This window comes from Crotalus tigris, unplaced genomic scaffold, assembly GCF_016545835.1.
Source record: "Crotalus tigris isolate CLP2741 ecotype Arizona unplaced genomic scaffold, ASM1654583v1 scf7180000024119.3904262, whole genome shotgun sequence".
Classification (NCBI taxonomy): Eukaryota; Metazoa; Chordata; class Lepidosauria; order Squamata; family Viperidae; genus Crotalus; species Crotalus tigris.
In genome coordinates, this window is record NW_024100396.1 from 383067 (window position 1) to 409068 (window position 26002).

Below are 26002 nucleotides of genomic sequence, written 5' to 3' on the forward strand. Positions count from 1 at the left end.
ACGACCGGTTGGGGGTCGCGGCATTAAAAAGGTTGAGAACCACTATTCTAGCTGAACATGCCTAGGCTTCACCATGTCCTTTAATATTCACAGGACCCATATTCTTTGGGCAGCTAACATGCTTTGTGTGCAAAACACCTCAGGTTTAGTTTCTTGTATCTCCTTGCTATGAAACGGTCACAGGTGACAAAAATAGATGTATACTGGGTAGCCATTTAATACAGTAGTTAAGAGTGATCATGTTTTCACCTGGATTGAGCAGGGATTGCATTTGATGATTCAGTGGTCTCTTCCAACTCTACGGTAGCATTAAACATACATCTAACCAGGTTAGTTACAAACCAGTAGCACAAATTAACTTGGTTATTTTTAATCCTAGTTAAGGCTTTTGGGTAGATAAAAATTTGCTTTTCTCCCCAACTTCAGATGTAAGAGGTGTTTTTCCAGAAGAATACATACTGCAATGTTTTATTGAGAAAAATAATAGTTCCCTAATATCTAACCTGTTTACATCTTTGATGTGGATGTTTGAACTTTTTTAGGGGGGAGATGGTGGCTAGTTTCATACTTTAAAGAGTGCTAGGAGACTTTCAGGAACAACCACTCCTTACTTTTGAGTAAATGGGAATAAATGCTATCCCCCCCCCCATTCTTAGCAGGCTAAATGCTAAACGGATAGAAGAAAAAGCAATTTGATAATGAAGCCAAAAAGTCTCAATTTGTCACAGTCACCTCTTGATAAGGAGCTCTGGAAAACTTGAAATTTTTCTCGCTCTTTTGTGACAGTTTGGAAGGCCTAATAAAGATATTGCCCCATTTATTTAAAAGTAACACATTGCTGAAGGAGCTAAGCGGGGGTTGTGAACTGACTATTATTAATGTGTGTGAACAAGGAACAGGGACATCAGCAGGTGAGAATGAGGTTACAGGATTCTTATTGTACATTAGTCGATATTCATTTACATTTGTTCTGAATCCACATTTTGATTTTGACATAGAGGGAAACCGGGGGTATCTGGAGGATGTGGTCAAGATGGCAACCACGACGGCGTGATCAACATTCTACTTGATTTTTCTGTGCATCACACCTAAAAAGAAACAGGTGGAGTGTGTTTCGCACCACTGTGTGACTACATTGGCTTTTGTAAACATACCTGCAAACTTCCCTGGATGACATAATTTTGCTTATCTCCTGCAAACTAACATCTTGAAACACACAAGCTCTAGGAATCTCAGATGTAGATATTGTTAAGCCTTGTTCTATAGAACAGTGTTTCTAAACTTTGGCAGCTTTAAGGCGACTAGAGTTCAATTCTCAGGATTCCCCAGCCAGCATTCTAGCTAGGGAATTCTGGGAATTGAAGTCCACCAGTCTTAAAAATTGAGAAACACCGCTTCAAGGTGTTTCAAGTCCTCGATTTACGACCACAAATGACCCCCAACACTTGTGTTGCTAAGATAGTTGTTAAGTAAGTTATATCCCTGCAAGAGATAATCCTATTAGAATCGAAGACCAGAATGTGCACAATATTCCTAATGGATTGATCAGGGTTGAGAAACACTACTCTAAAACATGGAAAATGTCAAACTGTGAATGAATTTTAAGAATACATATGTATAGTGGAGAAATTCACTGATTCTAATCTCCACCAGCAGTTATAATACGTTTCTTCCTTTTGTTCGCAAATAACAGCTATTTACTTAGCATCGTGGAGTTTCCTTGAGTTTGCCTCAACAATGACAAAGATAACACTTCTATTTAAGAAGACTAAAAAAAACACACAATTAATGGTCTGTTAGGCAGCCTAATTTTGTAGAGGTAGCCTTGTTTTCTGAAAACTCTGATGCAAGTGAAACAGGTACTCCTTGACTTATGACCAGTATTAGCGACCGTTCAAACTTATGATGGAGTCTGAAAAAGGGACTTATAATCCACATCCTAGAACCAACGTCTCCCCCAACCTCCCAGTCCTCGATTTACGACCACAAATAACCCCCAACACTTGTGTTGCTAAGATAGTTGTTAAATTTAAGTTTTGTCCCATTTTATGACCTTTTCTGCCACAGTTGTTAGACAAATCACTGCAACTGTTGAGTTAGTAACATGGTTGTTGAGTGAATATGAATTCCCCATTGATTTTGCTTATCACGTGATCAAAAGTTGGGGGCTTGGCAACTGCCACGTATTTATGACGGTTGCAGTGCCCCAGGGTCACGTGATCCCCTTTTGCGACCTTCTGACGAGCAAAGTCAATGGGGAAGACAGATTCATTTAACAACCAGGTTACCAACATACCAAGTGCAGTGATTCACTTAACACAGGGGCAGGCAACCTTGGCTCTTTTATGACTCGTGGACTTCAACTCCCAGAATTCCTGAGCCAACATGGCTCAGCATGGAAACCTCTCCCTTTCCCCTCAGCACGGCTGCCTCAGGAACTCTGGGAGTTGAAGTCCACCAATCATAAAAGAGCCAAGGTTGCCTGCCCCTGACTTAACAATTATAGCAAGAAAGGTAAAATGGGGCAAAATTCATTTAACAACTGCCTTGTTTAGCAACAGAAATTTTGGGCTCAGTTGTGTTCGTAAATCAAGGATTATCTGTAGTAGGGATTCTTAGTCTGGATTCCAAAAACCTATTGCGGGTCTGTGAACAGATCTCTGGAGGTTTGTGAACCTGGATTAGAAAAAGATTGCAAGTTTATTCTTATTTACGTCTAGCTAAAATGTAGCTTTTCATTGAATAACACATGTAAGCAAGTAAGTGATTTGTGGTCTCCAGACGCCAAAAATCTTTGTAAATTTCAATAAATCTCACTACCCAAAATTATTATACTTAAAAAAAAACAACAACAACCCAAACCAGAACACATTTCGTTACAAGAAAGTACCTTTTCCCGCTAAAAGTGTGTAATTAATAGTCAACAATTTGCACTTCAAATGTTCTTTTGTACCCAATAGCCATATAATCCATTCATATTTTGATGAGTGTATTTGAGCATAATTGGTTTCCTTTGTAATATAATCTATGTTTCTTTTTTAAAAAAAATATTATGCATTGAAAAATGCTTTTCTGAGAAGGGGTCTGTAGTTTTCACCAGACTTTCAAAGAGTTTGAAGTTTGAAGTTTGAAGTTCTTGAAGAAACACCTGTTCTATGAGTTTCTCCTAGAAATCACATCAGTGACATGCCTCTCACACATGGAGTCCTTTTTGATCCAATCTTGCAGAAAAGAAGGCAAGTTGCAGGTAGGAACTGAGATAACCAGGCACTCGTTTGCTTGAAGCATCTGATGCAGTAAAAGGTGAATTTTGTCAAAGCATAGAACAGCTATGCATCTTATCATGAGCCCTGGTGGCACAGTGGTTAGAATGAAGTGCTGCAGGTTACTTCTGCTGACTGCCGTCTGCCAGCAGTTCGATTCTCACCGGCTCAAGGTTGATTCAGCTTTCCATCCTTCCGAGGTCGGTCAAATAAGGACCCAGATTGTTGGGGGCAAGAGGCTGACTCTGTAAACCGCTTAGAGAGGGCTGTGAAGCACTGTGAAGTGGGCTATAAGTCTAAGAGCTATTGCTCTCTTTCTTTCTTTCTTTCTTTCTTTCTTTCTTTCTTTCTTTCTTTCTTTCTTTCTTTCTTTTTCTTTCTTTCTTTCTCTCCTTCCTTCCTTCCTTCCTTTCTTCCTCTTTCTTTCTCAGTGCTTAGAATGCAGCATTGCAGGCTAATTTTGCAAACTGCCAGCAGTTTGATCCTGACTGGCCCAAGGTTGAGTTGGCTTTCCATCCTTCCAAGGTCGATCAAATGAGGACCCAGATTGTTGGGGGCAAATAGGCTGATGCTGTAAACCGCTTAGAGAGGGCTGTGAAGCGGGATATAAGTCTAAGAGCTATTGCTATTTCTCCTTCCTTCCTTCCTTCCTTCCTTCCTTCCTTCCTTCCTTCCTTCCTTCCTTCCTTCCTTCCTTCCTTCCCTCCTTCTTTCTTTCCTCCCTCCTTCCCTCCCTCCCTCTTTCTTTCGCAGTGCTTAGAATGCAGCATTGCAGGCTAATTCTGCAAACTGCCAGCAGTTCGATCCTGAAGGACCCAAGGTTGAGTCGGCCTTCCATCCTTCCGAGGTTGGTCAAATGAAGACCCAGATTGTTGGGAGCAAATAGGCTGACGCTTAAGAGAGAGCTGTAAAGCACTGTGAAGCGGTATATAAGTCTAGGTGCTGTTGCTGTCTTGATTCTGTTCAAGCCTATGTGACTCTATAAACACTATGACCCTAATACAGGTAATTCTTGACTTACGACAGTATATTTAGTGACTGTTCAAAGTTACAACAGCACTGAAAAAGTGACTTACGACTGTTTTTCACACTTACAACCACTGCAGCATCCCCATGGTCACATGGTCAAAATTCAGATGCTTGGCAACTGATACATATTCATGGTTGCCCTGTCCCGGGGGGGAGGGGAATCACAGGATCCCTTTTTGTGACCTTCTGACAAGCCAAATCAATGGGGAAGCCAGATTCACTTAACAACCGTGTGACTAACTGAACAACTGCAATGGTTCACTTAACAACAGTGGCAAGAAAAGTCGTAAAGTGGGGTAAAACTCACTTAACGAATGTTTCACTTAGTAACATATATTTTGGCCTCAATTGTGGTCGTAAGTCAAGGATTACTGGTATCTCAGTCACTTCAATTGCTACTGGCTTAGCTTCTCGGATCTCCCAGGGATATCCACTTTTCTTATTTCCAGTTGGAAAAACAGCGACTCCGGCTATGTTCTACACCACTTAAAAATAAAATTAAGACAATACGCCCTGCATCATGATTGTTGTTATGTTTTTTTTTTTGCATACAAATTAGCCACTTCTGATCAAAAGATACATCTTTCACGGGACTTCAGATATTAAGCGAAGTGCTAGAGAGCCAGACCATCTGCTCTATGGTTATTCTACTTCAGAATAGTGTAAACAGGCAAAGATGTTCCCTGTTTGAAGTGTGTAGCAGGATAACATGGGAATTTTCACACATAGGCACATCCTAAGGATGGCAAAAGGGAAGGACTGATCTAGTGACCTGATGGGGAGAAATAATCTTGTACATTTGTAAATTTCTCCTTAATTCCAGGTTGCTTCTCTCCTGGATAGAAACTAATCAAGGAGAGAAGCAACGGAGAACTAAGGAGAAATTTCCTAACGTGAAAACAATTAACCAGTGGGAAAGCTGTCCTTCAGAAATGGTGGGTGCTTCATCACTGGAGATTTTTAAGAAGAGACTGGACAGTTATGTCTGAAATGGTATAGGGTCTCCTGCTTGATCAGGGGGCTGGACTAGAAGACCTCCAAGGTCCCTTCCAGCTCTAGTCTGATTCTGATACTACTAAAGATTCTTCCTTTTACTGCTTTTAATAAGTAAATGAACCCAGTGGAGATCTCACTCTAACTTGAATGGTGACCAGTTCCACAAACCCAACTTCATGAATTGTCCTTTTTTCTTACTCTTTTGCCTATCTGGGCCAATGAAGTCATGGAGAAAAAGCAGAAAATCCCATGTATTACTCACAGGCATTGGTAACATAATAAGAGTAATTCCAGATTAATGTTAAGCCGGGGTAGACAGTGTCCATCCTCAGGACACTTAGCTCTTCTTTGATGCAAGCATCTAATTATGTTCAGACATTGCAACAAATGCAGCAGGATGAAGGGAACAATTTTGCTAGCCTTTTCTGCTTTCCTGCCTACCATTAATATATTTTTTTCAAGGACTTGTTACTTCCCCAGCATCACTTCAGCCTCATGTATGAGCTGGTTTGTGTAGGTGTGTACCCATGCAGAGAGGACCACACTTTGAGTGTTCCTGCAGGAAAAGCATTCCCACTATGTTAGCATCATGGGCTATACCAGGGGTCTTCAAACTTGGCCCTTTTATGACTTGTGGACTTCAACTCCCAGACACGCGTGCCTGGCTGAGGAATTCTGGGAGTTGAAGTCCACAAGTCATAAAAGGGCCAGGTTTGAAGACCCCCTGGGCTAACCTTTCAGAGAGTTTGGAGTCAATGTCACAATATGAGTAGTCCTTGACTTATGATCATTCATTTAACAATCATTCAAAGTTACGATGGGGCTAAAATTGACTTACATCCAGTCCTCGCCTTTACTACCGTCTCAGCGTCCCACATATGATAAAAATTCAGACACTTGACATTTGGCATGTATTTATGACAGCTGCAGTGTCCCAGGGTCATTGGAAGACCCAGTTGACTTCCGGCAAGCGGAATCAATGGAGGAAACCAAACTGACTTAATAACCGCAGCAAAAAAGTCATAAAATGGAGTATAACTCACAATGACCACACGGCTTAGTGACAGAACGTCTGGTCCCAATCGTAGCTGTAAGACAGGGAGTACCTGTAGAGGGAGGAGAAAAAAAAATTCTTGCTTACGGTACTGACCTCTCCATTATTTCAACCATTTCAAAATCAGCCCACTCTGAACTCTCCTGAAACTTGAAAGCAAGTCCTTTTATTTTTCTCAAATGCTGTTTGTGCAAAGGGAGAAAAGAAGGTAGCAATTAATCTAGGCAAGTTATATGTGCTTGTTACTTTGGCCTGTTTTGTTTTAATTTTTAATAACATAAAGCAGATTGGGGGAAAGTTCGGTATATTTGCATACCTTGTGTTGAAAAGTTAATTAGTAGGGAATCCCAATGTCCCAGACCAGATTGGACAGTTGGGGCAAGGGGACTTTCCTTTCAGAGGAGCTATTTCCACACTCCTGCCACAAAATTATCAGGAGTTGGACTCAATTCAAAAATGACTTTACTTCTTAAAACACATGAAGAAAACTGATTTTTGACTGCCCAGTCAACAGACTTGTGATGAACATGCATTTGACCCCGTTTATAACCTCAAGGGCTAAGACCCTGTTTTTATCATAAAATGAAAAGTAGAATCTCTCAGTCAATCTCTCATATTGATGATCTCCATATCAATGTATCTTCAATGTATAAGGTATACATTTAGGAGCGAAAAGTGCTCCTATTTCTCCCTCATGTTCCTGTATTAATAAGGAAAAGCTAATAAGGTAATATGTCTTCAAATAAGCTTACATTTTAGAGTGCAGTCATTGAACAATAGGAAGTACATCTGCCTCTCAGATTTATTTCTAAGTTTCCATTGTATGCAAAACCCAAACCATGGGCTAAAACTGCTGGGGCTTCCTTCCCATAAAACAGTGGTTCTCAACCTGTGGGTCGAACGACCATTTCACGCGGGTCGCCAAACAACGCAATCCGCCATTTCCCCCCCCCCCTTTTCCTTGACTGTGCTACTCCCTTTTATTCTATTGGCTTTTGAAAGCCAATAGAATAGACTCTCTTGAATAGAGTCTAATTTTATTGGCTTTCAAAAGCCAATAGGAATTGTCCAGGCTGTCTCTGCCCTGCTGAGCCTGCCAAAAGTCCCATTCTGCAAACAGTGCTGCACCAGTTGAGTAGTCCTCGACTTACGACCTTGAGTAGTCCTCGACTTACGACCGGTTGGGGGTCGCGGCATTAAAAAGGTTGAGAACCACTGCCATAAAACCTTTCAGCCCAAAGCCCAAATAAAACCACCTTAAGAGGAAGTTCAGTGTCTGAACCTGGTCTGTTTGCCCATCTAATCCAGTGATTCTCAACCTTGGCTGATGTTTCAACTAAGTGGACTTCAACTCCCAGAATTCCCTAGCCAGCCATGACCACGGTTGAGAAACCTTGATTTTAATCTAATACTTTCAGTTCTGTCTAAAGAAAAAACCTGTTTTCTTTAAGATCTAAAATAGAAACTTTTCCCAGTACTGTCTATGGAGATTCTCAGTCATCCAGGTCATAGTTATCCCAAAGGTGCTTTTTCACGAGGCAACTGGACTTTCTTGTTTTTCTTTGAAGATGTTTCGCTTCTCCTCCAAAGAAGCTTCTTCCGCTCTGACTGGATGGTGGGGAACAGAAGGATTTATCTAGTCAGAGCGGAAGAAGCTTCTTGGAGGAGAAGCGAAACATCTTCAAAGAAAAACAAGAAAGTCCAGTTGCCTCCTGAAAAAACACCTTTGGGTTTTCCCAACTGTAGCATTTTCAAGATCACCTCGGTTAGCCCCCAAGAGCTCTTATGTTCTGCAAGCAAGAGAAATGCTGTCATTCAGCTTGGATCACTCCCTTGCTGGATCCTGAAAGAACATTGTGGCTTGCTTTAAGAGTTATATAAATCAATCCAGAAAGAAGTGGCAGCTTTGCTTTTAGATCCGCATGGAAGTGTAAAAAGTCAGGGCTGCTTTAAAGAAAGCTGGAAGAGGGCTGAAGTTCTTCTTCTCTCAAACCACTTCCAAAGTGTCCACAGTCCCGAAACAAAGTCAAATATAACACTATGCATCTGCAAATTATTATGCCTTTTAAAAAATGAGGTTGAAAATTAACGTAAGGGCTCAGAGAACTTCAAAGCAACCAAAGATGGCAACGTGAGATCTTCACCTCCTCACTTTGTGAGGCCAGACACTACACATCCTTGACCTTTATCAGCATTTTCTCTGTCAAATACACAAACAGAAAGCTTGCTGCTTTCGTCCCAGGGAATATCTGGATTGGAATAAAACCAATTTCCATCTCCAAATTATCTGGATTTTTAAAACACCAACGTGGGGATCATATCCTAGGCTCAGACAACTTTCTCTCCCAACTTGGAAGGCGTGTATGCTTGAGTTAAAATAGGGGCAATCTGCTTTATCACGAATAAAAGGCAAATATACCTGTCCCAGGATAATCTTGCAGGGTCCAATCTGGATCTGTCACCGGGACCAGGGAAGTTCCCTGAAGATGGGCTTCAGAATGAGTCCAAAAGCTCAGAACACAAAACCTCTGATCCCGGTGACAGATCCAGATTGGACTCTGCAATCGGCTTTGTATTTCAGATTGCCTTCTCACCCAGATTCATGGCAAAACATCGTTTGGTCACCTGTTCTTATGCAGCTGGTAACTTACACACCTATCTTCAGAAAAGAAGAAATAGGGGTGACATGATAGCAATACTCCAGTATTTGAGGGGCTGCCATGAAGAAGAGGGGGTCAAATTATTCTCCAAAGCACCAGAGGGCAAGACAAGAAACAATGGTTGGAAACTGGACAATGAGAAAAGAAACCTGGAATTAAGGAGAAACTTCCTAACAGTGAAGACAATTAACCAGCGGAACAGCTTGCCTCCAGAAATCCTGGGCGCTCCAGAAATCACTGGAGGTTTCTAAGAAGAGACTAGACCAGGGGTAGGCTACCTTGGCTCTTTTATGACTCATGGACTTCAACTCCCAGAATTCCTGAGCCAGCATGGTTCAGCTTGGAAACCTCTCCCTTTCCCCTCAGCATGGCTGGCTCAGGAATTCTGGGAGTTGAAGTCCACGAGTCATAAAAGAGCCAAGGTTGTCTACCCCTGGACTAGACTAGACAGACACTTGTCTGAAATGGTATAGGTTCTCCTGTTTCAGCAGGAGGCTGGACTAGAAGACCTCCAAGGTCCCTTCCAGCTCTATTCCATTCTAAGTTTTTAGATACAGGGGGAGGACTATTCTTACTTAAAATCCAGACTCCCTCATTAAAGCCATTGATGGAGGACACAGGGAACTGGAGTGAGTCTATCACAGTGAGAAGAGTAGAAATGCAAGTAAGCGGGGCCACAAGAGATACTCTCTTTATTAAAGGGGGCACTACCAGGTCCAGCCAAAGACGTGAGGTACAGGGTAGTAGATCTACAATAGGGAGTAGTTGCTTGATTTTTAAGTTGGGTGTTAAAGAGCGGGGAGGCCCTCTTTCATCATATAAGGGACAAAAAATGATTTTTCTTTTTCATTGCTGACCTGCAATTATTCATCATACAAATTGTATTATGAATACAAATATATATATGTTTATGTTTGTGTGTGTGTGTGTGTGCGTGTGTGTATGAATAAAATAATCAGCTGAGCAATATATATCAAACAATGGAAAGGGAGTTTAAGCTTTCTTTCGTGGATTTTTTAATTTTTTAAAAATACATTGCTTTATCTTTAGATTGTACTGCAGGCAATCCTCGACTTACAACAGTACATTTAGTGACTGTTCGAAGTTACAACGGCATTGAAAAATGTGATTTATGGTCATAAATCAGGTGATCAAAATTCAGATGCCTGGCAACTGGTTCCCAGGTATGACCACTGCATCAGAATTTTGATCGCGTGATCATGGGGATGCTGCAACGGTTGTAAGTGTGGGAAAGGGTCATAAGCCACTTTTTTCCAGGGTCGTTGTAAACTTTGGTCACTAAATGTACTGTTGTAAGTCGAGAACTACCTGGAATGGACTCTTCTAGCATCCTACAAACATTACAGGAACAGCTCACTGCCCCATAATACTTTGGCAGGGAATGGCACCCTAACCAAACCTTATGACATTTACGTTATCTGAAGATGTTGCAAATTCCAGTTTTCCTTGCCGCTTACTTTTCTGGCATTCACACTGAAGGATCAGGAACGTGAACTCAAAGGGAGGCTTCCTGCAAACCTGGCTCGTTAGGGCTACTTTTCATTAGGCCCCTGCCCAGACAAGCCTTTTTGGAAAGAACAACGAGAGAGAGAGAAAAAGGAGGAGAGGAAAAAAAGGAGAAGAACTTGAAAGAACAGGAGGTCTCTGAAAGGCTGGGGAGCACAGGTCATGGGCGGGTGGGGTGGGGGGATTCAAAGCCCCCCTCTCGAAGGGCTGCACCAGCCAGTGAAGAAGCCTGGGGAGGGGGCAAAGGGGGGGGAAGGCAATCGGGAGAGAAAGTCTTCTGCAAGTGATCAATTCACACATCCGGCATGAAGGGGCAGAAGCAGCAGGGGGCAGTTGAAAAGGACACAAAGGGGGCAACCTGTGAGGCAGGAGAGACACCTTTTTTGCAAATGAACAGCTCAGACCTCTGCTAAAGGTGACTGCCTCTTCTGAAGTGGAGAAAAAACAAGGAGGAAAGAATGAGGAAAAAGAAGGTTGTGGGAGGAATGAGACAGAACAAAAAGGAAGACAAAAGAAGGCCCACTCTCCAGACTGGCCCACCATTGTACAGGAATCTGTTCAATGGAGCCTGGCTTCTAGTAGAAAAGCAGCCCCCCCCCCCGTCCTTGGCCCAGACCAGGGGTAGGCAACCTTGGCTCTTTTATGACTCATGGACTTCAATTCCCAGAATTCCTGAGCCAGCCATGCTGAGGGGAAAGGGAGAGGTTTCCATGCTGGCTAGGGAATTCTGGGAGTTGAAGTCCACGAGTCATAAAAGAGCCAAGGATGCCTACCCCTGTCCTAGAGGGAGCTGGGCTGTGTGATTAGCATAAGCCTAGACCAGGGGTGGGCAACCTTGGCCCTTTTATGACTCGTGGACTTCAACTCCCAGAATTCCTGAGCCAGCATGCCTCAGCATGGCAACCTCTCCCTTTCCCCTCAGCATCGCTGGCTCAGGAATTCTGGGAATTGAAGTCCACGAGTCATAAAAGAGCCAAGGTTGCCTACCCCTGGCCCAGACCATTAGTGACAGAAATGTCTCATCCCTTGCAAGTTTCAGCTTAGGCAGAGAGGCCTTGGTTTTTCCTATGTGGGAACTAGCAAAGGAAAGCCACCAGGCCTGCTCTCTGGCAACGTTTCTCTTTCAAATACAGGGAGTCCTTGACATACAATAGCCCGTTTAGTGACCGTTCAAAGTTACAATGGCACTGAAAAAAGGGCAACTTATGACCATTTTTCACACTTACGACCACATGATCAAAATTCAAGTGTCATCTTGGCAACTGACTCATATTTATGACAGCCCCAATATCCTGGGGCCATGTAACTTAACCTTTTGCCACCTTCTGACATGCAAAAGTCAATGGGGAGACCAGATTCACTTAACAACTGTGTTACTATCTTAACAACCATGGTGATTCACTTGGCATCTGTGGCAAAAAAGGTCGTAAAACGGGGCAAAACTCATTTAACAAATATTTCACTTAGCACTTTTGGGCTTAACGGTGGTCTTAAGTTGAGGAATACCTTTATAAGCAAGCTCTTTCTCGACTTTCCCTTCTAGTATGGGCTTCTGCTTTTGTTTTAGCAACTGCCTGGAGAAAAAGGCAGTTTGTGAGGTGACATCAACAGCCACTTATGGCTTAAGTTCTATTCTCAAATATGAAGCTGGCTTGTGGCTTTGACTTAATACTAGCCGTTACTGCTAGTAATACTAGTAATACTGCTGTTACGGCAACTACTATTAACTGTAATTGCTATAGTTCTTTTTTGTTGTAATTCTTATATGAATCCTACAAAAGCCTGTAAATTAATAATCTGAACTCTATGGCTATGAGGGAAAATAGTGATAGATAGATACATAGGTAGATGATAGATAGATAGATAGATAGATAGATAGATAGATAGATACATAGATAGATACATAGGTAGATGATGGATAGATAGATAGATAGATAGATAGATAGATAGATAGATAGATAGGGAGACAGATACAGATACTTTTGCCTCTTACAGCAGTTCCCATACAACTAGCAATTTTGCTGAAATAATAAAGGAAGGAAATATAACAACTGTTATCAATGAGTGACAAGGCGTTTTTCCTTAATTTATTATTTTATTTGTATCCCACCTTTATTCTTTTTACAAAAAACTCAAGGCAGCAAACATAACCAATACACCTTCCTCACCCTATTTTCTCCACAACAACAGCTCTGTGAGGTGGGTTGACTTGAGACAGAATGACTTTGCCCAAAGTCACCCAACTGGCTTTCCTGACTAAGACGGGACTTGAAGTCACAATTTCCTGCTTTCAAGTCTGGTGCCTTAACCATTAGACCAGGGGTAGACAACCTTGGCTCTTTTATGACTCGTGGACTTCAACTCCCAGAATTCCTGAGCCTGAAGTCCACGAGTCATAAAAGAGCCAAGGTTGCCTATCCCTGCACTAGACCAAACTGGCTTTCGTTAATCCCAACTAATTGGGCTAATCTGTAAAGTACCTCAAGAAGCAGACCACTTTCTCCTCCTGCTAAGCTGCTGATTTCAGTCTGTTGTGTTACAAAGAAAGGAGAAAGCAGCAAAAACTTTTCTTTCCAACCCTGGGAAGAATATTAGAACTAAGCAAAATAAATAAAAATAAACATAGAGCATTAAGCCTTCTTGTAGGATTAACTTCAGGAGGAGTGTGTCTTTCCACTTTGTTGGAGAATAAAAGTACAACACAGCCTTTTTGCCTCTGCTGGTAAAAATCACAGCTGTGAAGGTCTTTTCACTGTTCCCACTACCTGGAAAATACTGTAGAAAGAGGCATTTGGTCTCTATACAAGTAGTCCTTGAATTATGACTGAAATTGAGCCCAAAATTTCCATTGCTACACAAGACAGTTAAGTGAATTTTGCCCCATTTTATAACCTTTCTTGTCGTAGTTGTTAAGTGAATCACAGTTATGTTAGTAACATGGTTGTTAAGTGAATCTGGCTTCCCCAATAATTTTGCTTGCCAGGGACACTGCAACCGTCATAAAAATGAATCACTTGCCAAGCATTTGAATTCTGATCAGGTAATCAGACGGTTGTAAGTGTGAAAAACAATCATAAGTCACCTTTTTGTTGTAATTTTGAATGGTTGCTAAATGAATGATGGTAAGGTGAGGACTACCTGGATTTATACCTTCAAGTTCCTTGATATTTGCAATAATTGAACTAAGTTATGACTGGTTCTCCTTCCAGTTAAAAAGTCCCACAGCCTAACTTTTAAGGGGTAGCTATTTTAAAGTTCACATCTTATTCTTCTTTTTCTCCTTCCATACCTTTTCTCTCTCTCCTTTGAGGACTAACTGACAACCCTTTTAAATCAAGGCAGCTGCTGCTTATTGTCAGTCGAAGGTTTCTACATGACATCCCAACATTTGTTAGAGTAAAAATAGGTACACTTAAAAAAAAAAATACATGTGCTTTATATTTAGGAGAAGACGCAGGGACTAGAAATGGCTTCTGGTGAGGCCCGTAGCTGGACCAACAGGCAAAAGAAACTTTGCTTGACCTGCTGGTTTCTCTTGCATTTAAAAACAAACAGGTTCAGTTCTTGCATGATTGCCTCCCTCTTATGCCTAGCTGGTCCCCGAGCAATATTATTTTGCAAATTCTGAAAGCCATGAGAGGAAAGCAAACTGGTCAGAAGTAGTAAACCCAGAAGGATAATCTGCCACCTCCCCCACTACACCTTTTTTTAAAAAAAGTCCGAATTCCATTGTTATCTGCAGCAAGTCTAGTCAGTAAGAAAATAGGAAGCGGTTGAAAAGTATATTTCTAGTTCTTATGAATTCACCAGTCCCCTAGAATAATCCTCGTTCCGATTTTGGAGGTTTTCAAAAAAAAAAAAAAAAAGATGGTGGAAAAATCTGAACTTTTCTTGCATGCTTTAAGACACAAAAGAATCGGAAAGTGTGTGTGTGTGTTCGTGTGTTGTGTATATTAATGGCTCAACAGGACTGGAAGCTGAGATGCAGGGACTAAGATCCAGATCTTAGTTAGGCAATACTGAGAGTTGGGCAATATTTATTGATGTTACAGGAACGAAGAAATCCTGTATTCGTGGGTTCCACTAAGTAAATTGGAACAGAAGAGTTTTAGCAAAGTTGATGAATGAGAGCTAAAAGGGGAGGTGGGAGTGAGGGCTGGGCCTGGCAGGGTTAAGGGGGAACTGAAGCCTGTGTTAGGCCTTGTTGCCATGGCGGCAGACTGTCTCATTGGCACTCCCTGACCCCTGAAGGGGGATCTTGGGGAGGGGGGGGGAAAGGCTGAGACACAGACACTCCAGGCGGAGTTGGGGCAAAGCCTCCAGAGAATCAGTCTAACACCTGATACTACAACAGTACAGCCACAGCCCCCCCCCCCCGTCTGTGTGTGTGTATACACACACACACACACACACAGGGCGTGCATGTGTCGTATGCATGATAGCTGGCTGGAAAACACCCGCATGCAGCCAGGAAAAGGCTTCAGAGCCAGGTGGCAAGCTCAAGCAGAGATTTGCAGGGTTATATATGCATGCTACCCACTGATGCAGACAAAGGGTAACAGGGATGCATACATGGCTGGTTGACGGATGCGCAGGCACAGATGAATGACAATGAATTACAGGTTAAAAAAAATAATCCAAGTGCAAATTGCAGGGGAAAGGGGGCTGGTGGGTTGTAATGCTCTCACACAGCCCCAGACTGCAAAATCATGGGCTTGAACTCCCACACCTTTAGGGCAAAGGGTACATTCCCATGTTCAATGGTACATGAAAGACATGGTCAGTAAAAGAGCCAACAATCTGGCAACTCAAATGAGGGGGAACAAAGATAACTGAGCCTAGAGCAGGACAGGGGATAGCAATATGGCAAGCACCTCCCTATTTATTGCCAATACAAGACAGACATCCTGGACTCTCCTCCCTATTCAAATGTAGATCTTCCACACCTTAAAATCCACCTGGTTAATTTCTTTCCACACCAGCCTTTGGCTTGGCTTTTTTATTTGACCCACGTTAGCCATTTTCTTACAACTCAAACTGGACACGAGACCAGGGGATTGATTTCTGAATAGATGGTTCTTCTGATTTCTACTCTTTTAAATTCGGTGAGGCTGCCCAGAATCTGCTGAGGGTCAGGTGGTGGATAAAATTGCGTAAGGAATGAAGCAAATGTCACCAGAGACAAAACGTCTTTTGCTTCTTGACACTCACTGTGCAATAAATTGTGCATGAGAAGTCTGATGTATTAAGTAAGCAGTATTGTGTTGACATCACTGATATAGCAGTCTCATAGCATTCTCCCAGTCCACACGCTATGCTAAGCCATGTTGGGTTTAGTCATGGTTTGCAGAATATGCCACGATTCACCTGAGTTCATACAATATGCTAAACCCTAAATCCTGGTTTCCAAACCATTACTATGCTCAATGAAAGCCAAAGCAAACATGGTGTGGCTTGTGGTATCTTTGGTACTCTGAGCTTGGTGGTTGTTGTTGTTTTTTCAGATGTCTCATTACCTGGCCAGGTAACATCATTGCCATGTTACCTGTCAGGCTAATGAAGTGTCTGCAAGCAAACAACCAAGCTCAGAGAGCATCAAGGACTTCATGGTTGAACCTTGAACTACATATAGTCTGTATTGGTACAGTACAGCTTGGTGCATACAAACCCTGGTGCTTTCCTAGGTCTTACAAGAGAGGCTGAGACCAGAAACTTCTTCCTATAAATGTGGATTCTGTTAATTGACTTTTAAAATCTTCTCACATAATCCCCCTGCCTGGGGCAAGAGGATGCTATCCCAAAGGAAGCATTCTAAGAAGCCTCATATCCAACATTTATTTTGCTCTCGGCTTTCCAAGTATCTAGACCAGTGATTCTCAACCTTTCTAATGCCGTGACCCCATAATACAGTTCCCCATGTTGTGGTGACCCCCAAGTGGGTGTGGCCACCAATAAGAGGGAGTAGGACAGCTAGGGAAAAGGGAAAAAAATGGCGGACAGCATGGTTTGGTGACCCCTGTGAAATGGTCATTCGACCCCAAATGGGGTCCTGACCCACAGGTTGAGAACCACTGATCTAGACTTTGTCTAGAATGCTCTACAGAGCAGAGGCATCCAACCTTGACAACTTGAAGACCTGTGGACTTCAACTCCCAGAATTCTCCAGCCAGCCATGGGAAATTCTGGGAGTTGAAGTCCACAGGTCTTCAAGTTGCCAAGGTTGGACGCCCCTGCTCTACAGTATTTTAAACATATCAATGGAATCCTCTGTGTTCAAAATCCACTACCTGTGGCTCCGAACTATTTAACTAGGCTGACCTGGCTTATGGGAAATAAAGCCCCAGTACCAATGTCCAATCTCCTGCAAATTATCCAGACAATAAAGCTCTTTTTCTCTTTCTGTCCAGAAAGCAGTGTCATTTCACCACTCGGCTTTGAAGACAACATTAGTCAGCTAGTTGCCAGTGGAGGGAACAAAGTTTAAAATCCGTTCAGATTTTTGGATTGAGTTTCTCCAGGTTTTTTTTTTTTTTGGGTGGGTGGGGGGAAAATTGAGCAAAAAGCCTCTTGATCAGAAAAGCAATGCTTTTTTTTTTTTTTAAAGGCAAGAGAGCTTTACGGATGGTCCTATACCACAGTTTGCCAAACCATTGTTTGTGGAATAAATCACAATTAGCCAAATGCACACAACTTGCTAAGTCATAAATTGTGGGTTATGAGCCACAACGGCTATGGATGTGGAGCAGACAAAGTGAGAAGCAAACAATCTCTTCTGGCCTAGCATGAGGTATGAAATCGGGCATTGTGTCTGAACTAAGCTCAAGCAACGGAATCCTTTCTCCACAGGTATTAACCAGCCCCTTTAATAATAACCAGATGGGATGGCTTGAAACAGAGCCTGGAGCCTTTCTTGTGTGTATGTTTAGCCAGTGTAAGCAGCTCATCCACATCAACAGGTAATGACACCAACACGACCAGGCACAGGCAACAATCACACCAGTGCTGGAACTCCGTATTTGTAGCAAGACATCTGATTTCTGTAGAACCAGCCGTCTGTTTCCTCTGCTTCCCTCCCCATGACTAACCGGTCATAGCTGTCCTTCCTCAGCATGGCTTTCCATATGTGTTGGAGCCCACATTCCTTGCCAAGATGGCTGAAAGCTGGGAATGCTGTGTAGGAGCCCAACACATCTGGAGAATAAAGACGGGGAAAGATGCCATCTGCAAGAGAGAGCACCCCAACAGCCAGTCCCGTTTCAAGATAACTTCCCTACCATCTTGTTCCATGCTCAGCATCTTTAACAACAGTATTGCCCCAAACAGAGCAGAAAAACCGGAAGAAAAAGATCAGGGGTCTTATTAGATGCACCTAATCATATTCATATATACCCAGACTATGCTCTGCCAGTGACAATCTTTTCCCTTGCCCCAGATTATCTCCTCTTCAGTTTTTCAGACAACCATTAAAAACCCCAATTTCCAATTAAAAACACTTTGGCACCCCCACAAGCTCAGGAACAGAGACAGCCACCTTTCCAATTAATGTCCTTTTTATTTTGCATGAAAGCTTTTTTTTTAAAAAAAAAGACGGTGGCCTGGCTGGTGCTTGGGTCTGAACTGGGGACCGCAAGAGAGAAGAGGAAGCATCAGGCATCCTTAAGGTAGCCTTCTCCTCACAGGGAGGTTTTATAATATAAGCAGACAGGCCCAACAATTAAACGGTTCCCCTCTGTTCCTTCCCTGCAACTCCCAGATGGTAGAAACAATACAAAAAAGAAGAATGGCTTTGTCAGCCTTTGCAAATGTGATACACTGAGCCTAACATAAAGAATGTTTATTAGTAAGAATTGATAGACTTTTTGGCCTTCTCTTTTAGGGCCAGCACTTATCCTGATACTTATTGTAAGAGGAGGAAGCTGTTTTTCTCTCCTAAACTGGGACTGCAACCTACAGATTACCAACTATTGGGGGGAAGAGAGAAGGGAAACCCACAACAGTAGTACCTATGCATATGCTCTCTCCCTACTTCTGTCTTTCTAGGCAGAAGTAGGCCAGGGAGGGTTTAAAACTAGGAGCACATACACTCTCCGTTCATGGTGTGCTAACACTAGGGACGTGAAGATGCATCCCAAAAGGTGTGCCAGCGAGGAAGCTGGAAACATGCAGAAAGAAGAGACAGACAAGGCAAGATGGAGGGGCTGCAGACCTCATCTGGCTACATTTGGCATGAGCTGGCAGAAACGGGGTATATATAAAACCTGGCGGAAAATGGTGCAGTGGTGAAATGGATGAGCACAGGCGGATGAGGAAGCAAAATATCCAACGTTAGATTGTAGGCTTGAGGATGGATGAAAATGACGATAGTAGAAGGTTGCAGGGCATCAAACGGCGGAGGCTAAAGAATGAATAAGGATGGATTAGTAGGAGGGGGGGGTCCCAGTTAGATGGTGCCGAACGAGATTAGTTCCCGTAAGGAAGGTGGGTGAACAGGGAGACACAGAAGGCGGTCTCTCTCTGTTGCGGTGAGTGTGAATGGGGAGACAAAGGTGGAGACGAGGCGATGGTTGAACTAAACTGATGGACGTGCATTACAGTAAGGCCAGTGTTTCAGCCCAGATGGGGAAACGGAGGCAGCCTACCCACTGCACGCCAGCCCATGTTTGGACATGGGACAGATTTCAGCCCCGAGACCCAGACAAAATCTACTTCTTCGCTGTGGGATTCCAGCTCCAGATCATGGCTGTGGGATAAAGCAACCCTTTCCGCCACGTTCCTTAAATCTCTCAAATCTCCCCTCTTTTGCCAAGTCTCCAACTAATCTTCCTAATACAAGCTAGAATAGATTAGAAAAGTCCAGTCTGCAACCGTCACCCACATGACCAGGGGGCTAGAAATGACTGGCAGTGTAGCTTCACAGACCCAGAAGGCATCAGTGGTGGCTGTGCTTGCAACAAAGAGAAACGTGAAGCAAGCCTTGGCACCTTCTACTGAATGAGTGCTTTGTCCCATCTTCTGTAAGCACAGATATGGGTAGAGATCACTTCTGGGAAACTTAAAGAAAAGGTAGGGAGACTGAGAGTGCGTGAAGGGATGATGATGAAGAGGAGGAGGAGGAGAACAGACAAGATGATGGGACTGCTGCAATATTTCTCTTCCTTCCAGTTTCCTCCCCTACCCCCACACCTGCTTGGTTCCTGCTTGGTGACAATTTCTCCTTACTCCTTTCACACACGCACACACAAGCCTTTGTAGAACTGACCAGGAGGTCAAGTTCTGGCTGTATGATGAGAACGAAAGCAGGGGTGGGGGGCCGTGCTGAGGCTGGGTCTAAGACCGCAAGCTTGTACTTCTCCAGGTAGGGGAAAAAATCGACTGGACGTGCCATGCTTTGCAAAACCTCCAGCAAACAGCCTCTTGGCCGTACAGCTGTGAGGGTCCCAAAACATATATTCTCCAAAGTCTGACATCAAAGGATACCCTGTGCATACAAATCACATCCCCCTCTCTCTCTTAACTCAGTTATAATTTCCCATGCCCAAGATCTGGCCTCAAAGCATTCACTAACAAGAAAGCTTATACAAACATACTAATCAAATTACATATATGGGCAGAGATAAATGAGCGCTCGGGTTTCAATAAGTAATGTATATACGCACATTCGTACCCCCCACATCAATACATCAACTGTTAAGCCCGACAGGAGAGCACGCCACCTTTAAGGGAGGGCAGTTATTGTATTTAATCCAAACTAATCCTCATTCACCATCTGCATTAAAGATGAAAGATGCCAGAGACCATATTTTTAACTTTCAGCAAACAAGTGTACCTTATTTCCTCTACAAAGGACTGGATAGAGGACTCGGTCATCACCTAGAATAGGGAGAAGAATCTTTTTGGTAATCAGTCACTGCTCTGAACTCATTCTGGGTGGGGCAAGGATGTGGACCTAGAATTATTTCTTTATAGCGCTGCCTTTTCTAACTGCATCAAAATTATTTTAAAGCTTATGCTAGCCCCGTTTTGTACGTCTCTTCTACCTTCTCTACTCCTTGCCAGGTGGCTGGTATCTCCAAAAAGAGAAACAGGGATGAAGGGCCACCTACTCTGAGCTTCCAGTTTTTCTACCTCTGACCTAAAAGGAGTAGATTGAAAGACATAAACCAAGATTTAAGGGGACAGTCTGCATTTCCGTTAACAAATGATGGAAGTCAGCAGAAAGAGGGTGAAATTCATACTGAAGTGATGGGCCAGAGAGAAGAGCACTGACAGAACTCTATGAGAATGCAGGGAACACCTGCGGGGTGCATATAGAGGCAGAAAATGCTGTAATTAGGAATGCTAACTGGGTCTGAAGGAATGAGGTTAAGAGATATAGAATCATTTGTTCCTACTGGAAGAATCCACACGATGCTGGTGATTTTCTCCTCCAAAATGACCGTGCAAGACCGATCCCCAGGGTGGGGTGCCCAAAGACGATATCCTTTACTCCCTGGATGATGCCCCACCCTGGAACATTTGAGCAGAGACTGTCTATGCAAACTCACGCATGCGCAGAGGAGCTGGCACCTCTGATGAAGAACATATGCCTCCGTAGCCTTGGACTGCAGATGTGTTTATGAACGCGGGTTAACTTTCTGGAAGGTGCTCGCCTGGCGAAGCTATGTCTGCTGTAGTGTGTGTGCATGTGTGCCCATGTAACATTTGCCTCTGTGTGGAGGGAAGGAAGAAAAAGGAGAAGCCATTTGGGAACAGCAAGGCTTCTGGGCAGGAGAAGAGTAAGGCTTCGTTACATAAAGGGACATGAGCAAACGACAGCGTCTCCAGCCGCTACCAGCATGGTGCAGGGCTCCCCTCCCCGTTTATAGCCCCTAGACCTTGCTCTCCTCCCAGACAAACTGATTTATGCCGAGGCGAAACTCTGCCAATGAATGGAGGCTACGCCGAGAGAGACCCCTGACCTCGCCCGTGACCTCTGACCCTGTCTGGCTTCACAGACAGGCTGCAGCTGGGTCTCTCCCCCTTGACCCTTTAATTCCAGACCTGCCCTGCCCCACCAAGGAGCCCGCCAGACATTAACCCTCTAAGTGCTGCATCCATCTCTCTCTCTCTCTCTCTCTCTCCTTCTTAGTTGCTCTTGGGAAAAGAAAAGAAAAAAAGCCGATGCAATTAAGGCTTGCGAATCTTTTACCTGAGCTTAAACTATGCACCATGGAAGGATGGCTGCAATTTGGGAAGTGGAGATTTTGTGTTCAGCAGCTCATACTTCACACACACATACACACACACACACACATATTTGAACCTTGGGCTACTCCATTTCAGCAGTCCTGTGCTTTAACCTAAAGTCACAGCTCTCCAGCCCCACCAGCCCCACGCTGCGCCTGCACCCCGAAACCCCAAGCAATCTCTGCTCTTTCTCCTCCACCCCCCCCCCCCGCTGCTGCTGCTCCTCCTCCTCTCCTGTCGCACTCAACCTCCACTCCTCCTAAATCTCAGCCCCTACTCAGCTCCACGCATTCAGGAAGATCGATATCCCCAGCGTCCCTGGCCCCCCCTCCTCCCGCCCCTTCTCCTGTTCTAAGAAGGGTAGGTTAGGGGCAACAAGTAGCAGCAAAATGTACAGTCATTGGAGATGGGGGGGGGGAAAGAATGGAGCTCCTCTGGCCCCCCCTCCCCCATTCCTGCCTGCAACTGCAGAGAGGTGCATCTTGGGATGAATAAATTACACGGGCAATGGAATGGCAAGCGCAATTCAGGGACAGAGAGAAGACAAGCAAAAATGGGGGGGGGACGCAGAAGACAGAAAGAATCACCCGTCTGCATTAATCCCTCTCCACCCCTTTAAAAAAAAAAAAAGGCTAGCATCCCAATGGTCTGTCACTCAGGAAGTCAAAGGCATAATCAGATAATAACCTGTAATTGCTGGAATTCCTCTACAAGCATCATACTAAAAATCTTTTAAGGCCCCAATTCCAAGACCCTCTTCCTCTCCGACACCCCCCTCCACCTAACTCTCCTGGAAAGGAAGGGGGCACCTATTTTCTTTTTTTCTCCATTCCCATCTCTTCCTCACCCCCCCCCCACCCCCACACACACTGCAGTCCAGGAAGGATCCAAGTACCTATTTGGGATTCTGATTTACTTGCTCTCTCGGTGGGGAATGGCAGGGGGGGGGGGCGCAGATTCTTTTCGAATCTCTCAAATTCTGGTCATGCAGGACACCAGCTTATGGCTGAAACAGGCAAGCAAAAAGACCAGAGGATTGAGGGGGGGGGGAAGGGTTCAGACGTGCTGTGACCCTTAGCTCGCAATCCTTAGCTTGCAATCGTGGGCACAGCTTTGGGGGAACTTCCTTAAAGGAAAATCTAAGCAGAGCCTCCCCCCACCCCACCCCTAGTTTGCTCCAAACTGTTTCTGCTCCGCTCAAGTTATTTAACTCAAGGGAGTTAAATAAATGGTTCTTGTAAAAATAATGCAACCTCGGTGCCCTCTTAGCTTTTATACAGCCTCAACCTCCTTCCTTCCCATTCTCTGCCACCCCACCCTGCTCACCTACCTGATCCGCTGGGAGGAGGGACTGCAGTGGTCCATCCTTCCCCCCCCCTCCCGTGCAGAGCTCCCACAAAGTGTGCATTGTGGCGGGAAGATGGGGGGGGGAGAGAGAGAGAGATGCAAAAGAACAAAGAATGTGTGTCTTTAAGGTGCAGGGGCCAGGAGTGGGGGAACAGGGGGCTGTGTCTGCAATTCTGCAAAACGTAGGAAAGACCCTCCCGGGCTTCCAATTCTCTCTTCAAACTTGACCTCCAATCTGCTTCTCTTTCGTTCTCTCTCTCTCTCTCTCCCCCCCCCCCATCATTCCAGGGCTTTTTTTTGCACAGGAAAATACACAGTGCAAGAGGGCTGAGTGGAAAGGGGCCCCCGCAGGGGAAACAGGGAGGGAAAAGGGGGGGGGCTGTCCAGCCAGGAGCTGTTGCTGCACCTGCAGGGAGGGGAAAGTTGCCTCTCTCTCTTTCCCTCTCTCTGTTCTCTTTGCATCTATTTATACAACAAGCCCCCCCCCTCCCCAAATGCAGAGAGGAGAGATTCCTTTCCCTTCAGGTCCAAGGACTGAAGGGCAGAGTGGACGGGGGGGGGCCCGCACATGGGTGCAAGGAAGAAAGGGGGGAGGAAAGACCAGGAGAAAGCAGCAACGTCTGGAAGGAAAGGGCAAGGGGGAACAATTGGGGTTGGAGGGCGAGGAGAAGCAGCCAAAAACAAGGCGACCTCCTATTCTCTCTCTCTCCCCCCCCACGAAGAAATGGGAAAGGTGAAAAAGGGACGGTGAGAAGAGGGGCGAGTGGGAAAGGGGGTGGTGGGGGGGTAATGGTGGTGGGAAGGAAAGCCGAATGACAGAAGCCGGTGAAGGCGAATTTGGGGCGGCGGTGGGGGGGGGGGTCCGAGCCGCGGAGCTTCTCGTGGGAAGGGACCTGGCGGAACGGCCCTGCTTAAGCCCGCGGGCAGGAGCAGGCTAGCCAGCCCGGGAAGGCGAGCGAGGCAGGCTGGGGGGGGGGGAGCGCTGCTGCGGAGGGCGACGGCGGACGCGTCTCCCCCACCCCCGGACCCCGCTCAGCGCCGGGGAAGAAGGGGCGGCGCGGGGGCTGCTGCCCCCGCATCTGGATGGCAACCCTCGCCGCACACTCACCTGCATGCAGGCTGTCCGAGCCGGCGCCGCCGCCGCCTCCTCCTCTTCCTCCTCCGCCGCCGCCTCCTCTTCTGCGTCTCCACCGGCAACCAGAGCAAGTCTCCGGGGCCCGCCAGCGCTGCATGCTGGGACGGCCTCTTTGGGGGTGCTGGTGATGTCATTGGTTGGAGAAGGGGGGGCGGGATATTAGATCCCCTCCCGGAAAAGCGGGGCGGGGGGCGCGCCGGGGAGCGAGCGGAGCGGAGCGAAGAAAGGAAAGCCGAGCCGAGCCAAGCCAGGCGGGAATAGGAGTAGCAGCAGCAGCAGTCGCCGCCGCCGCCTCCCTCCCTCCCTCTTTCCCTGCCTCGCCTCCGGCTGGCGGGGTTTCGCCACTGCGGGATCGCGAGAAGCCGGTCGGCGAGTGCGGGATCCGTTGCTTCTCTCCCCCTCTCCTCGGTCCGCAATGCACAGCTCAAAGCTAGCGGGGAGGGTTGTGTGTGTGTGTGTTTGTGTGTGGTGGTGGGGGGGCTGCGCTGAAGTGAAAGCCCCTCCGCAGCCAGCCGGGAAGGAGGAAGGTTGAGCCTGCCCGGGGTGGGTGGGAAGAGAGGAAGAGCCGGCTGGATCCAGTCCGGGCCCTTCTGCTCCCTCCATTGCGGGGTCGAAGACGAACCAAGCGATGAGCATTTGGAAGGTGGGGGGGGGGCAGTGGGAGTTAATTTATAAGTGCGATCGATGCTATTTTTTTTTTTTTTCCCGTATTGGAACCCTCTGGGAGCGCAGGCTGCCAAGGCTGCCTCTGGGCATGTGCGGAGCGCCCTTCCCTCCAAGGCTACTGCTAACGTGCCCCACCTCTGTTTCGTCCTCCAACATCTGGCCCGTAGCCAACACATAGGTTAGATTGGGGGAGCGGGGGTCTGGATCCACCATCACCCCCTCCTTCCTGATGCTTCCATGCAGGTGGGCAATGACTGCAACCGGGAAGAAAAGGCACAAGGACTAAGGCAGACGTCCTGTCCCTCCGGATGGGCACCGTCTGTCTTTCAAAAAGGAAATCCTAAAATGCTCGGTCTTTGATTCAGTTGCTCTCCATCCCCACTTTTTTCCCCCCTCGGAACAATCCGCAGGGAAGATCTGGAGTCTACTCCACTCGACCCGTCCGAAACGAATCGCTTCCACCCGATTTCTCCAGCCTCAGATGCGCCTTTGGATTTGCAAGTTCTGACATAGGATCTAATTGGCTACCGGTCTGATTAGACTCTGACCTCTTTAAGTTAGAACGTGCTTAAAACGTTTTTGGTTTTTTTTATCTTCCATGTGACAGATTGTAGTTTAGGCAACAAGATCCCAGATTATAATAAGGAGAAACAACAAAACGCTATTAAAAATAAATAAACACAATGTATTGCAAAAAAAAACACAAAACACACACACACCTTCTGACTTGACGCAGCAAGGAGGCATACAAAATGATTTGAAATCCAGGAAAATTCAACTGAACCAATCTGTCAGTCTTGGCAGCTTGAAGATGTGTGGACTTCAACTCCCAGAATTCCCCCTGCCAGCTTTGGGAATTCTGGGAGTTGAAGTCCAGCCGGCTTCAAACATCCAAGGTTGAGAAACGCTGGTCTAAGCAAATAGCTTAAAGATACACACCTCTCTACATACAAACTAGGCCAGGGGTAGGCAACCTTGTCTCTTTTATGATTCGTGGACTTCAACTCCCAGAATGCCTGAGCCAGCACTGGCTCAGGCATTCTGGGAGTTGAAGTCCACGAATCATAAAAGAGACAAGGTTGCCTACCCCTGAACTAGG

General features: G+C 45.3%; 1 long non-coding RNA gene across 2 annotated transcripts in view; it reads right to left on the minus strand.

Moving 5' to 3' along the window:
- LOC120298697 overlaps positions 1 to 24743 on the minus strand; it is a 49061-nt gene extending 24318 nt beyond the window's left edge. Inside the window, exons 1-2 of one of the 2 annotated variants that reach the window (XR_005554178.1) lie at positions 24211 to 24743; positions 6332 to 6394 (exon numbers count right to left, since the gene is read on the minus strand). This is a non-coding gene — a long non-coding RNA (uncharacterized LOC120298697). The remainder of the gene's footprint in view (positions 1 to 6331; positions 6395 to 24210) is intronic. The other variant, XR_005554177.1, reaches the window with a different exon arrangement.
- Positions 24744 to 26002: the final 1259 nt, after the last annotated feature.